The sequence below is a fragment of the Molossus molossus genome, unplaced genomic scaffold, assembly GCF_014108415.1.
Source record: "Molossus molossus isolate mMolMol1 unplaced genomic scaffold, mMolMol1.p scaffold_m16_p_9, whole genome shotgun sequence".
Classification (NCBI taxonomy): Eukaryota; Metazoa; Chordata; class Mammalia; order Chiroptera; family Molossidae; genus Molossus; species Molossus molossus.
Window position 1 is genome coordinate 24,678,971 of NW_023425403.1, and position 13,627 is coordinate 24,692,597.

General features: G+C 42.3%; 1 protein-coding gene across 1 annotated transcript in view; it reads left to right on the forward strand.

The window, feature by feature from the left end:
- UNC5D (unc-5 netrin receptor D) overlaps positions 1-13,627 on the forward strand; it is a 485,738-nt gene that overhangs the window by 330,334 nt on the left and 141,777 nt on the right. The gene's annotated exons all lie outside the window — the stretch shown is intronic.

Below are 13,627 nucleotides of genomic sequence, written 5' to 3' on the forward strand. Positions count from 1 at the left end.
CTAAAACCTGACTACTCCCTTGTAAGTGGTCCCTCGTGTCCCATTTTTCCTGATTTACCGACTTTTTCTAAACCACAGCCCATAATTTTAGGGGCACATCCACCTTCTAGTCCAGCACTGAACAAATTCCTTTAGTCTCTTTTTGTTCCCTGAGATGAAAATCATTTTCTGTTTAGATCTCAGGTACAGCCTTTAAAATATCTGGTCAGAATGTCTAGACCTGCAATTTCTAGCGTCCCGTGGAAACTTCCAGGCCTGTGCAGGCCCGGAGCAGTGTGTCTAGGCAGTGATGTGGTGTCCCGGTCCTGGTCTAGGCACGAGGCAGAGTCACTCACCAGAGGTCAGTGTGGCAAGAACAGTCATGTGGAAGGTAGATTCTTGGTGAGAAGCCAGATCAGAGCCCTGTAGTTGGTCCAGACCAGCCATCCATTAGGTTTACAGAGAAGAACACAGGCTTTGTAGTAAAAAAGCGAAGCAACAACCAAAACAAACAAACAAACAAACAAAAACCCACAAACAAAATAAAACAAAAACCTGGCATTTGGTTTTACCTCTACCACTCATTGACCCACACGATCTTAAGGTTTCTAAATCTCAGCTCAGGTAATATCTATCTTCCTAGGCTGTTGTTAAAATTTTAAATCAGTATCATTTGGGAAATGGTTTATAAATAAATAAGTGTGATTAAAAACATTAGCTATTTTCTTCTGTGGTGCTTAAGCATTTTTTTTTAGAATCACGTAGCATTTCCATTTAATCAAGGCAAAGTTGACATGGTGCTCATTTTCCCTAAGAAACAAGAAGCCTGCATATTTTTACTTCTTTGTTACACTGTAAACTAAACAAGGCAACACAAAAGAAGTAGCAAAGGTCACAGAACAGGTGTGCTGTGCTAGGACGCAGAAGGTCTGCACATCCCAGGGTCCCGGGCTCTGACGAGACAGGTCCTGCTGGAGCTGTGAGGTCACCTCCTGGGCCTGCGGTGACCTACATCTATCCATTTGGTAGAATTAAGAGCATTAGAAGAAATATACTGAGTTCCAGGTACAGAGAGACAAAGTATTTAGTGTTGAAAGGATACAAATACTGACGCAGGGAAAAAAGAGATCACATGTTGGCACACATTGATTTTGAAGTGCTTTTTGTGCAATTATAAGGTAAATGAGGGAACCGTTCTTATGGTTGTTTTTTTCTCTCTGTATTGTTCTGCAGAGTTACCCAAAACAGACTTCGTGAAAGGACCACTATTCCACTATCCACCCCCCACCCCATCCTTTGGCACCATAATCGAATCCTATTGTGGGAAGAATGTACCTTCCACTTTGTTCTTTCTCCCAACTCTCCTGCCCTGCCTCCGTCTCAGGGGTCTCGTTAGGGTGTTTGCACCCAGGTGTTTCCTGTGGGTTATAGTGATCCATCTTCAGACTGCTCGCCTCGGGGCTGTCACCCAGCATATCCACACACAGCAAAATCTTTCCACTTAGAAAGAGATGAGCATTTTTTTTTTGACCCATTAAGTGTTTGTCTTCCCATTTTTTTGTCACTCATCCAAGGTCTGTTCACCTATCCAGGAAACCCACTCTGGCTCTGAGGCAGTTCAGCTCCTAATAAGAAGTTGAGCTGAAGTTATAATAACTCATTGCCTTGCCTGCTTGGAAAACATGATAATGCTCCTTAGTTGTAAGAAATCATTTTCACAACGCTGCCTGGTGGCAGTTCATTGATGAAGGCTATGTGAAACCTGCTATAAATAGCACATGATGCATGGAGGAAAGGGTTCTTCTGTGTGGCATTTATTTATTTGTAATTTATACCATGCCTACTTTCACAAAAGGATCTGAGCTGGCTGACAATAAAAGACACATAGATAATAAGATTGTCATGTATGTAGAAACGGACGATCAAAAATCGTGTGGAAAAGGAGAAAGGAAAAGAGCTGTTTGTAGTGTTTCCTTCTCTTGGAGGCCATGAGAAGGTGTTCTCAGCCACCTGCCCCCAGATCACCGCCATGTACTGAGGAGCAGACATGCAAACCACGCTTCACAAAATTAAACAAGAAAAGTTCTAATGGTGCACAAAGGGGAGGAAACTATAGTTAGAAAGGAGGAAGCAGAAATCTTGGACAATCTTGTTGGCTGAGAGGAGGTATAGATGGATGGCCACAGAGTAAGCAAAACTGCACAGTGATAATATTTTCCCTAATCACTTAGGGTTCTGATCACCTATAGCCCAATTCTGTTCTGCACTTGCCTGGGACTATGCAGAAGATATTGATCTGTTCCACACTCGTTTGTATAAATTATTTATCATGGGGGCAGGGAGTGCTGGGCAAACAGAATCCAACAATAGGTTTTATGCCTGTAAGTAATAGGTTTTGGTAACTGAGCATCTGTCACAAAGGAGATGATGAATGATCTAAAACTAAACAAGTAAAGGGTACATTCTTTTGCTTTAGGTCAGGTTTCCTGAAGCTCAGCATTGTTGACATCTGGGCTCAATAATCTTCTTCATGGGGCTCTCCTGTGAATTGCAGGAAGTTCAGTAGCATCTCTGGGCTCCACCCATTTAGTGCCAGTAGAATGCCCCGCCCCCTCAGTTGTGCCAATCAGAACTGTCTCCTGACATTGATTGACAAACGGTCCGCCTGAGTAGTGGCAAAATTGCCCCCAGTGTAGCCATTGATTTAGGTAAAGGCCTATACACAGGCTGCCTCACTGAGCAGGGGCCCCACTCAGTCCTTCTCTGGCTGTCTCATCCACAATGAGGGAACCCCGTGGGCCCTCTAGGAGCTTATCCTCCCCTCCACCTCTCATGAGGCCTTCGTATATCTTGCCCATACAAACATTCGAAGCTCCTGGGCTCGTCCGGGCTCACTGAGCAGGTGCAGAACCACCCAGCAGCATTCCTGAGCATTGGCTCAGACAGTCCATAAATCACCAGTCAGTCTCACAGTTCCCGTGTCCTGGCGGGAGCAGTTCTTCACACCTGCCTGAGGTCAGTCCTTCTGACTTCCTATGGAGAAAACTCTAATAAAGCCCCTAAGTCAGCCAGTAAGGGAGAAATGTCTGAAGCACAGAAAGGCGGACTGCAATACGATCCTGCCCGAGCGCACAGCACACTCCATCGCTATCGGTTTCCCAGCAGAGGTGCAATCATGACTTTCCTAAAACGGTTCCTAATCAGAAGCACACGTTTGTATGTCGAGTCCAAACACAGATTTGTATTCTGAAGGAGTTTGTCTCTTTTCTCTTATGTTTTTTAATGCGCACACATTTTTCTCATGATTGAGTCACAAGCTTGCACTTGACCTCCGCTCGAGTTGCACCGTCACACCAGCCAAAAATACTGTCTTATTTAGATGCCATGTGGGAGCCAAGCTTCCCAGGTGCATAGACGCAATGACTTTCTATGTAGTTTGGCTTCATTTTCCATCTAAAACCCTCAAAGCACTCACAGAGTAGCCCTTTTATCTTTATAATCCACCTGTGAGGTTGAGAGGGAGCCCTTGATAATGAGCCCATTTTGGGGATGAATGTGAGAGATGGGATTAGAATCCACCTTTTCCTAGGCCTCTCTAATTGGTCCAACGTGTCTTGGATTGGACAGTATCTGTATATTAAACCGTGATAATGAAATAAACACACAGTGATAAGATCTTAACACAAGAATTCAGCCCATTCTGTTGGCATGGGCATCTCTCGGTGCTAATTGGAATTTCTCACAGGTTTCAATCAAAGGGGAAAGATAGGGTGTGCTTCCTTTTCTCAGAGGGCGCGTCTTCATTTATTCCTGGTAACGAGGTTGCTCTCAAGAGACACTCGACATCTGGAATTATTCAACAGCTGCTTTTGGAACTGAGCTTTGCCGACCCCGCTCTTTCGGCCCCTTGCACCAACAAGCCAGCGTGTGTCACGATAGACACGTCCCCTCGTGATGATACTGCTTCGCGACCAGCGTCACTCGCGGCCTCCCCATCCCGCGGGTCTCTGAGATGGGCTTCCCTTGGTCTTGAGAAGGATGGGAAGGAATGAAACAGACTGTGGTACCTTTTGCACGGAAACTTTCCTTTATTTATTTTTATTCCAAGAACAGCATCTACACCAATAAAAGGTTTTTCACACTCTTCTTCCCCGTCTTTATAAAAGGCAATTATTTGTTTTTTGAGCCATAAGAGTAAAAGAAGATATTTTTTCCTGCATCTCCTGCAGCTGTTTTTGCTTTAGAACAGACACTTGCCTCCCAGCCATTAAACCACCAGGCGCAATGGTGTGAACGCTGGGCTTTGAGAAAGGTGCTGACGGCTCACCTGACTCAGGTGCCGTGTCTGTACACAGAGACTGGCGCAGGGCAGAGGCATTTTCTGAGTGAGAATGCAGTGCTTGCGATAATACCTGGCGAATAATAGATACAGGGAGGGGCAGAAGTTCGTTTACCGTTGTGAGTACACAGAACAGTGTATTCTTGTATTATTATTCATCATTGGATTATTTTCCATATGAACAACTGTAAACCTACTTTTGCCCCTCCCTGTGTTCAATTTGTCTAAATGAATAACTACAAGAATGGACTATGTCCTTTATAATCCTTTTCCACCATGTTTTGTTGTTTGTCGTCGAATAAGGAAAGGATTAAAGCCTAATGTATCTTGAGACTAGCCTCAGTCACAGTCCCAAGAGTAGGTGAGAGGAATTAAAATGAATATTCTCAATGATGAAACTTACTATAGTTAAGACACGCTAAAAGCAATCAAGTGTCTATGAGTTATACCTACTTTGGTTTATTTCATTTTTCTAACTAACATTTGTTAAGTCTCCTATAGGTCAGATTAAGGAAAGGTGCTGTAGACATCATGATAAATATAGCCTTTTCACTTTGAAGTATGTACCCAAAGCACACCTCGTGTGTAAGGGGAAATGAAACTGTTTCAAACACGTATTGGATCCAGCACGTAAAGTTCCAGAAGTCAGTGGGACTTGGAGAATGGCAGTGACTGTGCAGAGACCCTGACTAAGCCAATGGCCGTACTGCTGGCCCCAGGCAAGTAGCCCTGGTCGGAATTAAGTGATAGGGAGATCCAGGAAGAATACCTCAAAGAAGAAAGTGCAACGATAGATTACCTAATTTATTTGTACATATTGAGAGGTGTTTTTGGAGATTTGAAAGGAAAATTGCGCCCATCACAAATTAATGGAATTATTAACTCGGGAGCAGAAGCGGAGGGGAAGATGTCGAGAAAAAAAAATAATCCATGACACTAAGTGCCTCAAATGCAAATGTGCTACATAGCCACATTATATAAAACCTGAATATCAGCCTAATCAATGTGTAATGCATGTATCGTCCTATTGGGCGGCGACTGAGAGACGTGCTGCTAAGGGATTAGTATAATATGAAATCCTCATTCTCAAGAGTGAGAAACAAATAGATAATCACTAAAATCTAAAATCCAGTTAATACTCGTAAAATCACATTGAAAATATTGATCTAAATACTAGATTATAAAACTTAAAAGTAGGGAGGAGTAGGAGGGAAACTACTTTTTTTCATTAAAGTCATGTAAAATCTTTTGACTTGTAAAATTATGTACAGGATCCATTTTATTATTTTTTTTTTAAATATTTATTTTCTTTATTGATTTTAGAGAGAGAGGAAGGGAGAGGGAGAGACAGAAACACCAATGAGAGAGAACATCGATTGGCCACCTCCTACACGCCCCCTCACTGGGGATTGGACCCACAACCTGGGCATGTGCCCTGACCAGCGAACTGATGACCTCTTGCTGCTTGGGTCAACGCTCAACCAGTGAGCCACACCTGCCAGGCTCCATTTTATTGTTTTGAAACATATGTACAATGTCTTCTGTAAGCCTTCAAAAAGTTTTTTAAAATGTTCTTAAAGAAAGTGAAAATAGTAATTTCCTACCAATTATGAAACTCCGGTGTTTCTGTTTCCACTTTAATGTCTACTTTATGTGTAACAAAGCTAAACCCAAGACAGGCCAACTATTTTTCAGTTCTCAAAGATTCTCCGTTACACAAAATTGAGGATTTATTCACTCCCTGGCCTGTAGTTCATACCCTGATCAAATTACGATCTTTCCACTCAGGACTGTGGAGCTAAGGAACACAGCCCTTCAACACTCTGCGTACCCAAAAGTCTGTAACTCAGAATTAGCATGACGTCAAGCCGACTTTTTTTCCTTCTTTGTGTGATGTTCTATGGACTGAGCAGCTTCAATTCAGATTTGATTAAAGAGTTTGATCTTCAGAGGATGACAGGCTGTCATGACATGAGCCCTGGTGTTAGTAATTTCAGGTATCTTCCTTTATCACAGACCTGCCTGGAGAAAGATAATCTTGAAGGACACTGCAGTCAAAGGTTAAACTAAAGACTGCTCTGATTCCAAATAATGTGTCTTTTAAAACCTGAAGTCCCTGGAAGCTCAGAAATCTTTTCACACTTGTCATCTTAACTATCGTACCTCTTGAATTCTGATCTACTGAACAGTTCCTATTTAATAAATTACACATTTTAAAACCTGCCCCAGTTCCACCATAGGAGTAAAAGAACATTTTCTGCGCCGTTGATTTTTCAGATATTCTTTCTCCTGTTTTCTTTAGTCCTTTAATCCTAACTCTGCCCGTCCATCTCTCCACTCTCCTTCTTCCACGATTGTCGGAACTGTAACTTGAACCCCAGAGCATGCCCTAGCTTTTGGTTCTTTTCACTTGTAAGAGGGCCTTTTTGAGATATGAAAATGGATTAGATGTCAGCCTAGAATTGTACATTGTTGAACATACACATTCATAAAATACAGGTTACGGTTTAGAAAGTTTTTCAAAAAGATAAGTGTCTCATACATCTAGACTTCTATTACTCATCACTATATACTCATCACTCATTATATAGTTAATTATTTATATAATTAATTTTTTATATATGTCTATTGAGCAGAATTGTTTCCCATGTTCACATTTATCTAATTTCATATGATAGCAAAGTCTATTAAGTATATTTTGCAAATGCCAAAAGCTTCTAATCATTTATTTTTTTCAATTTTAGGATAGCAGGATTATATAACTATATATCTTACTGCCTACCAGAAAAAAAAACCAAAAGAGTCGACACCATTTGGGAGGTCAGAGGTCACTGGGATGGTGGTCCTGATCAAACCTTGCAAACTGTTTAAGTGAGTGGCCTGTCCAATGCATAACTATCTTTCCCTCAGTGAGAACACATACAGACTTCATTTTAAAAGTAATGCTAGCCTTTGTTAGAAATTGAGTCAGATTCTACATTGTGTAATGTTTTATGACAGTCAGCATAATATGTTCTGTATCATCCTAGAAAGGAAGGGAAGGAGAAGCTGGGACTCAAGATCTTGGCTTCATCACAGAATCAGTGCAGAAATTCTGCTACTTCGGGCTTGCTTGGGAAATGGAAGTGCGAGCCCTCTAAATAGACAGACTTTGAAAACAGTATTATTTAAGCTCACTCCAGGCCCTCAGATTCCAATTGTGAGCGCTGTCTAAGGTTGTTATAATCTAAGTATACAGGGCTGGCACAATTTCGTAGAGAGCTTATTTCTCTAGGTCCTTTCCCAGATGCATATGGTTGCACAATCTCACACTTTAATACCCTGAAATTTCTGCAAACTCTCTGAGGCAGGCTGTTGAGAGCAAGGCGCTAGGATAGCTCTGGAAAGACCATGGACATTTGTCAGTTCACTTTTTCAGTCTGAGACTTTAAACTTTCCCTTGGCTCCCAGAACTCAGGAATAATCTCCTCTGGGTGAGATTCTGCCCCTACTACTGTTAGAGTTGATTTTGCTCTTGCTGATCTACAGAAATGTAGATGTTTTTTAATTTTTAAAAATTAAATTTACTAGGGGTGATATTGGTTAATAAAATTATATAGATTTCAAGTGTACAGTTCTATGATACATCGTCTGAATATTGCATTGTGTGCCCACCACCCAAAGTCAAATCTTCTTCCATCATCATATTCTTGATCCCTTTATTACCCTCCACCCCTTTCCTCTGGTAACCACCATACCATCGTCTGTGTCTATGAGTTTTGGTTTGTTTTTCTTGTTTGTTCATTTGTTGCTCTCAGTTTTATATCCCACATAAACATGAAATCATATGGTTCTTAAGAATTTCTGTCTGACTTATTTTGCTTAACACGATATTCTCAAGATCCATCCATGTGGTAAACTGCAGTATTTTATCTTTTCTTATGGCTGAGTAGTATTCCATTGTATATATGTACCACATCTTCTTTATCCAGTGATCTGTTGAAGGACAGTTCAGTTATTTACTTGTCTTGGCCTCTGTGAATAATGCAGGAGTGAGCATAAGGGAGCATATATCTTTGTGAATAAATGTTTTTCCAGTGGATACTCAGAGCAAGGGTCACTGGGTCGTATGGTAACTCTATTCTTAATTTTTTGAGGTGCGTTCACACTGTTTCCCAGAGTAGCTGTACCAGTTTACATTCCCAGCAGTGAATGAGGGTTCCTTTTTCTCCACAACCTCCAACACTTCCTACTGGTCTTATTGATAATGCAGATCTTAATGCAATATCCTTGCATTCATATGATAACGATGAGCAGGAGTCCTGCTGCCTCTTACCTCATGTTATAGCTGTAAATTAGCGCGTGATCCCTGGGACACGAGGGTCAGTGAAAGCTGTGTTAGAACCCAGGCCTAGCATCAAGAGCTGTTTCTTTTACTGTGTCTTTTCTGTTTATTTGTATTTTACTAATAGTATATTATATATAGTAATTTTGAGTTTGTATTAGTCTCTTATCACAAAAGCAATAGAAACAACATAGGACATTATATTTTTAGGGATATTCTGTCTTCTCTCTTTCCCCAAGTCTTTCACTGGACGAACTGTCGTTGTGCATCTAGGTCTACACTCAGACTTGAGCCAGTGGGTGTGTATTTTTCCTGGCAACTAAGTGGCACTGGCCCCTCTGACCCCTGAGTCACATCGATCTGGTGAGGAGGCATATTCATAGATTGCTTTTCTAGCTGGGTTCCTGGCTAATCTCAAAGCATTTGTTAGTACATACTCCACTGCCCACTGGAAAGTACTGTTTTTTGGCAGGTGCAGATTTAATTCAAATGAGGCATTCGGTACCTGTAAGACATTTTAACGATGCACTTAAATGAACAGAAGATATGTTTTTGCATAATTCCAAATTCCTTTCTTTCCTATCTCTATTTAAAGGGAATTGTTTTCCTCTTTCCCCTATCCGACTCCCACACACCCCAAATCTGGTAAAGTATGGGTGCTTTGTTAAATAGTTCAACATCTCAGTGTTAGAAGCATGCTCGAAAGTCATCCTTAAGGAAGGGGACAAAGCTTCTGGTCATCCTGCGAATTTCTTGTCTGTAGGAAAGTAGAAGTTCTTAGTGTCCCTAATTCAGGGTTTCTCAACACCAGCACTTATATACATTTGGGGCCAGGTAAGCCTTTGTTTTAGGGGGTTTCCCAGTGCAGGGCAGGGTGTTTGATAGCATCGCTGGCTTCTGTCCACTACATGCCCACTTATGAGAACTAAAAATGTCTCCAGACATTACTCAGTGTCTCTTGGTGAGGGGGTGTGTATGCAAAATGACCCCTCTGAGAACCACTGCCCTAATTCTGTCTTCATGTCTTGAAGCTCTCTCTTCATGCAGCCCATCTGTTTTAAAAGCTCTACAATTGAGATTTATAAAGCAGATCGGTCTTTATATGATTCAAAATGACTTAGTGGCTTCTAAATGTCTAAAACTGTTTCAGCATGCTAATAGGTCAGGAAGGAGAAGGGAAAAGAGAATGAAATCCAGAGAGGTTGCTTTACCGTTTTAATTAAGCTGTAACAGCAAAATAGATAAATGATAGATGATGAACTGCAAACTCCCGGGCTTTATCAGCATTCCCAGCCTCAAATGCAGCCCCTCATTCTGCTCCTCATGCCTGCGGGAAGCAAGGGGGAGCACAGTGAAGGAGGCTCGGTGATGGGCCATCGCCTGCTTCTCACCGGTTTAAAGGTTCACTCCCACCCACGGTTTCACCATGTACATTTCACATCTGTCCCTCCACAAATTTAGAAATTGTAGTGTCATGGAATTTGTAATTGCTAACAGTCAAAAATATAGGCTTTGAGGGTTGAAACTGAGGCTTATATAAAAGTCATAGGTTTTGGTCTCCTGGTCCCTTTTTTGTTTTGTTTTTATTTTTTGCTGTTGTTTTGAAAGTATTACAGATATCCCTACTTTTTTCCCCCATTGACCCCCTGTTCCCATCTCCTTCCCACCTCCTGCTTTCCCCAAACTAACGTCTGTGTCCATTGGTTGTGCATAAAAGCATGTAAGTTCCTTGGTGCATCTCTTCCCACCCCCCACCCCTCTGAGGTTTGTCAGTTTGTTACCTACTTCCAAGACTCTGGGTCTGTTTTTTTTTTTTAAAACCTCACCCGAGGACATTTTTCCATTTTTTGTTCAGATAGAGTGGGAGGGAGAGAGAAACATCGATGTGAAAGGGACGCATCGAGGGGCTGCCACCCGCACAACCAACCAGGGCCGGGGACAAACTGCAACCGAGGTACATGCCCTTAGTGGGAACCGAACCCAGGTCTCTCTGTACCGCAGGCCGACGTTCCAACCGCTGAGCCAAACCGGCCAGGGCTGGATCTGTTTTGATCAACAGCTTATGTTGTCCATGGTAAACCATAAATAAGTGAGGTCATGTGGCCCTTGTCTTTTTCTGTCTGGCTTATTTTACTTAGCATAATACTTTCATGTCCCTCCATGTCATCTCAAAGGATAAGAAATCTTTCGAACAGCTGCATAGTATCCCATTGTGTACATGTACCACAGCTTTTTATCCACTCATCTACTGATGGACACTTGGGTTTGATCCCTTCTAGTAAGAACAGGAAGACAAGATTGAGATATAAATGGTTAACAGAGTAAGTGGGGATGAGATTTCCCTTGGGCCTATTGCACAATCCATGCCATGCTTTGAATATTTAAAGAAAACTCTTATTTCTCATTAGCAACATTGATGTCAATTATCTCTCAGCAGGGGACCAAGAAGTTTGCCTTCAGTATGGCTGCTTTAACATCTTCTCTCCCCTCCCCCACCCAAGGTATTTATAAGACCTTGAGAATTAAAGTTGATTGTAGACCTCAGAATGCAGTTTCTCATCACACTCAGCCCCTGAGTCTACAACTTCGGACCATTTTGAGCATGTTTAAAGATCTCTGGGTTGTCATGTCAGACTGACCATAGCTACGTGAGCACTAAGAATGCTCCTGCTGTAACCCTCACCCAGGTTGTTCCTCCTGCCTCCTGTCTGCTCCTGCCCTGGTTGATACAGAGCATCCAGACTCTACTTCCAGGATGTATAGCTTATCCTCCCTTCATGTGTAAGTTCTTCTCTCATCATCTCGAAGGGTTATGATTAATCACACGTGTGCCTTGCTGGTAGAACTGCATGCAAACCATAAGACTCATTGAACCACTTGCAACATTTCTCCATGAAAAAAAAAATTTTTAAGTGCATTCTCACTTGTTTCTCATACTTCCAATCTTCTTTTCAGCATATGCCATCTAAATAAGGTGAAATCACTAAGAGCCAGATGTCTTATGACTGGAATTTCCATTGATGCAGACACATATCACTGAGACTTAGCAGTATCTAGTGAAATTCTGGGACTGATTCTCTTCAGTCCCCGATATAAATATATCTCTGATATAAATATAGTATCTATCCCACAGTTCTGTTTTGAGCAAGCTAAGAATCCAAGCAATCAGGGTGACTTTTGGACAGGGTCGTTGCAATGGCCCCTGGCTGGGTTTAATGTCTCCGGTAACTGGCATGTTGAGTTCACATAGACACGTAGCAAGCGGCCCTCTTCCCCACGCCTTTTCTCCACCAGTCTGCCTTTGTTGTTCTGATATAAATGTCTCTTTCGGGCACCTTGAAACTCTTGGAGAAGCTTCCCTGAGCTAGCTACATAGAGGAATTTCCTCTGGATGGGTGACAGACCGCTTATTTGGGCTTAATTTGTTGTTTTTGAGGACGCTGAAGCAGCAGCCTGGCCTCTGATGAGCCCGGCTTGGGTCCGCGGGGCACCGTGCGCTCTGCGGGAAGGGGCTCACGTGTGTCTCTGCAGCTCAGCCTGCAGGTGGCCGGGTCACAGCGCAGCCGAGGAACCGGGGGAGAAAGGCAGCAACACTGCGGGATTCCTTGCACCCACTGGCAGCGGGTCTCCCTCCAGAATAAGATCCTTTTCGGTGACCTCCCTTGTTTCTAGTACTTCCACTCTTCTTGGCTGCATGTGTAATGTAAGTAGGTGTTTTCCTGGGCGGAACCTGCAGCCTCGATTCCTCGCAGCAGCATATGTGAGGGTCTTGAAACTCCGCCACGTTCAAGTAGATATGGGGGTTCTTCCGGAAATCCATGGTGACAAGGCAAAGGAATCACATTTTTTTAAAATATGTTTTTATTCATTTTTTGGAGAGAGAGATGGAAATATTGATGTCAGAGAGAAACTGTCGGCCGCCTCCCGCACGCCCCCTCCTGGGGATCGAGCCCGCAACCTGGGCATGTGCCCTGACTGGGAATGGAACCAGGACCTCAGTCCACGGGGTGGCACTCAATCCACTGAGCCGCACTGGCCAGGAGAATCACATTCTTATGTCGAGATTTTTGTTCTCTTTTCTGTTTTCCTAGACTCTTGCTGGTCAAGGGCAGACAGATGGGACATTTAAGTCAAAGACTAAGACATAGATCCAGCTTCCTTTTGTCTTTAGCCCAGGATCCTTGATGAGAGTGAGGTCCGTGTTCTTTTTTTTTTTTTTTTTTTAGGGTTTTAATTTCCTAAAAGCATTTTACTTTGAGGGATTTGGGTTTTAGGAGTAAGATCCCTCTTTTACTCAAGAGAATCATTTCTCTGTTCAGTTCAGTAGAGGCTATGACCCATGGAGTAATATAAATGACATGAGAACATCTGGAAGAAAAAAAAACTAGAGTAGATAGTATTAAATAAAGTTTTAAATAATGCAAAGCGTTGGCTTACAATTTCGCAAATTTAACACGTTCTAAGCAGGTGTTATGCTAGGATTAGAAAAGGTAAATAGAACATATTATCTGCTTTAAACGTATAGATAATTAGGGAATACGTGAAGTTGAGAAATAAGTTACCTATGTAGATATGGACAAATCAAAGAGTACTGCACTATACTTTTTTTCTATGCAGTCAAACCATTCTTTACAAAAGTGGCGAGATGTCAAAAGCAGTGTGAATCAAGAATGACTGTAGAACCCTGACCAGTGTGGCTAGGTTGGTTGTAGCATCGTCCCATATGCCAAAAAGGTTGCGGGTTCAATTCCTGGTCAGGTCATGTACCCCAGTTGTGGGTTTGATCCCGGGCCAGGGCATGTGCAATGTGCCACAGATCAATGCTTCTATCTCACATCGATGTTTCTCTCTCTCTCTCTCTCCCTCTCTCCCTTCCTCTCTCTAAAATCAATTGAAATTTTTAATGGAAACAAAGAATAACTGTGGAATAAAGCACTGGAAGAACATTGGAAGCTGGTTATGAGCTGATTAAAACCAGGGCACCA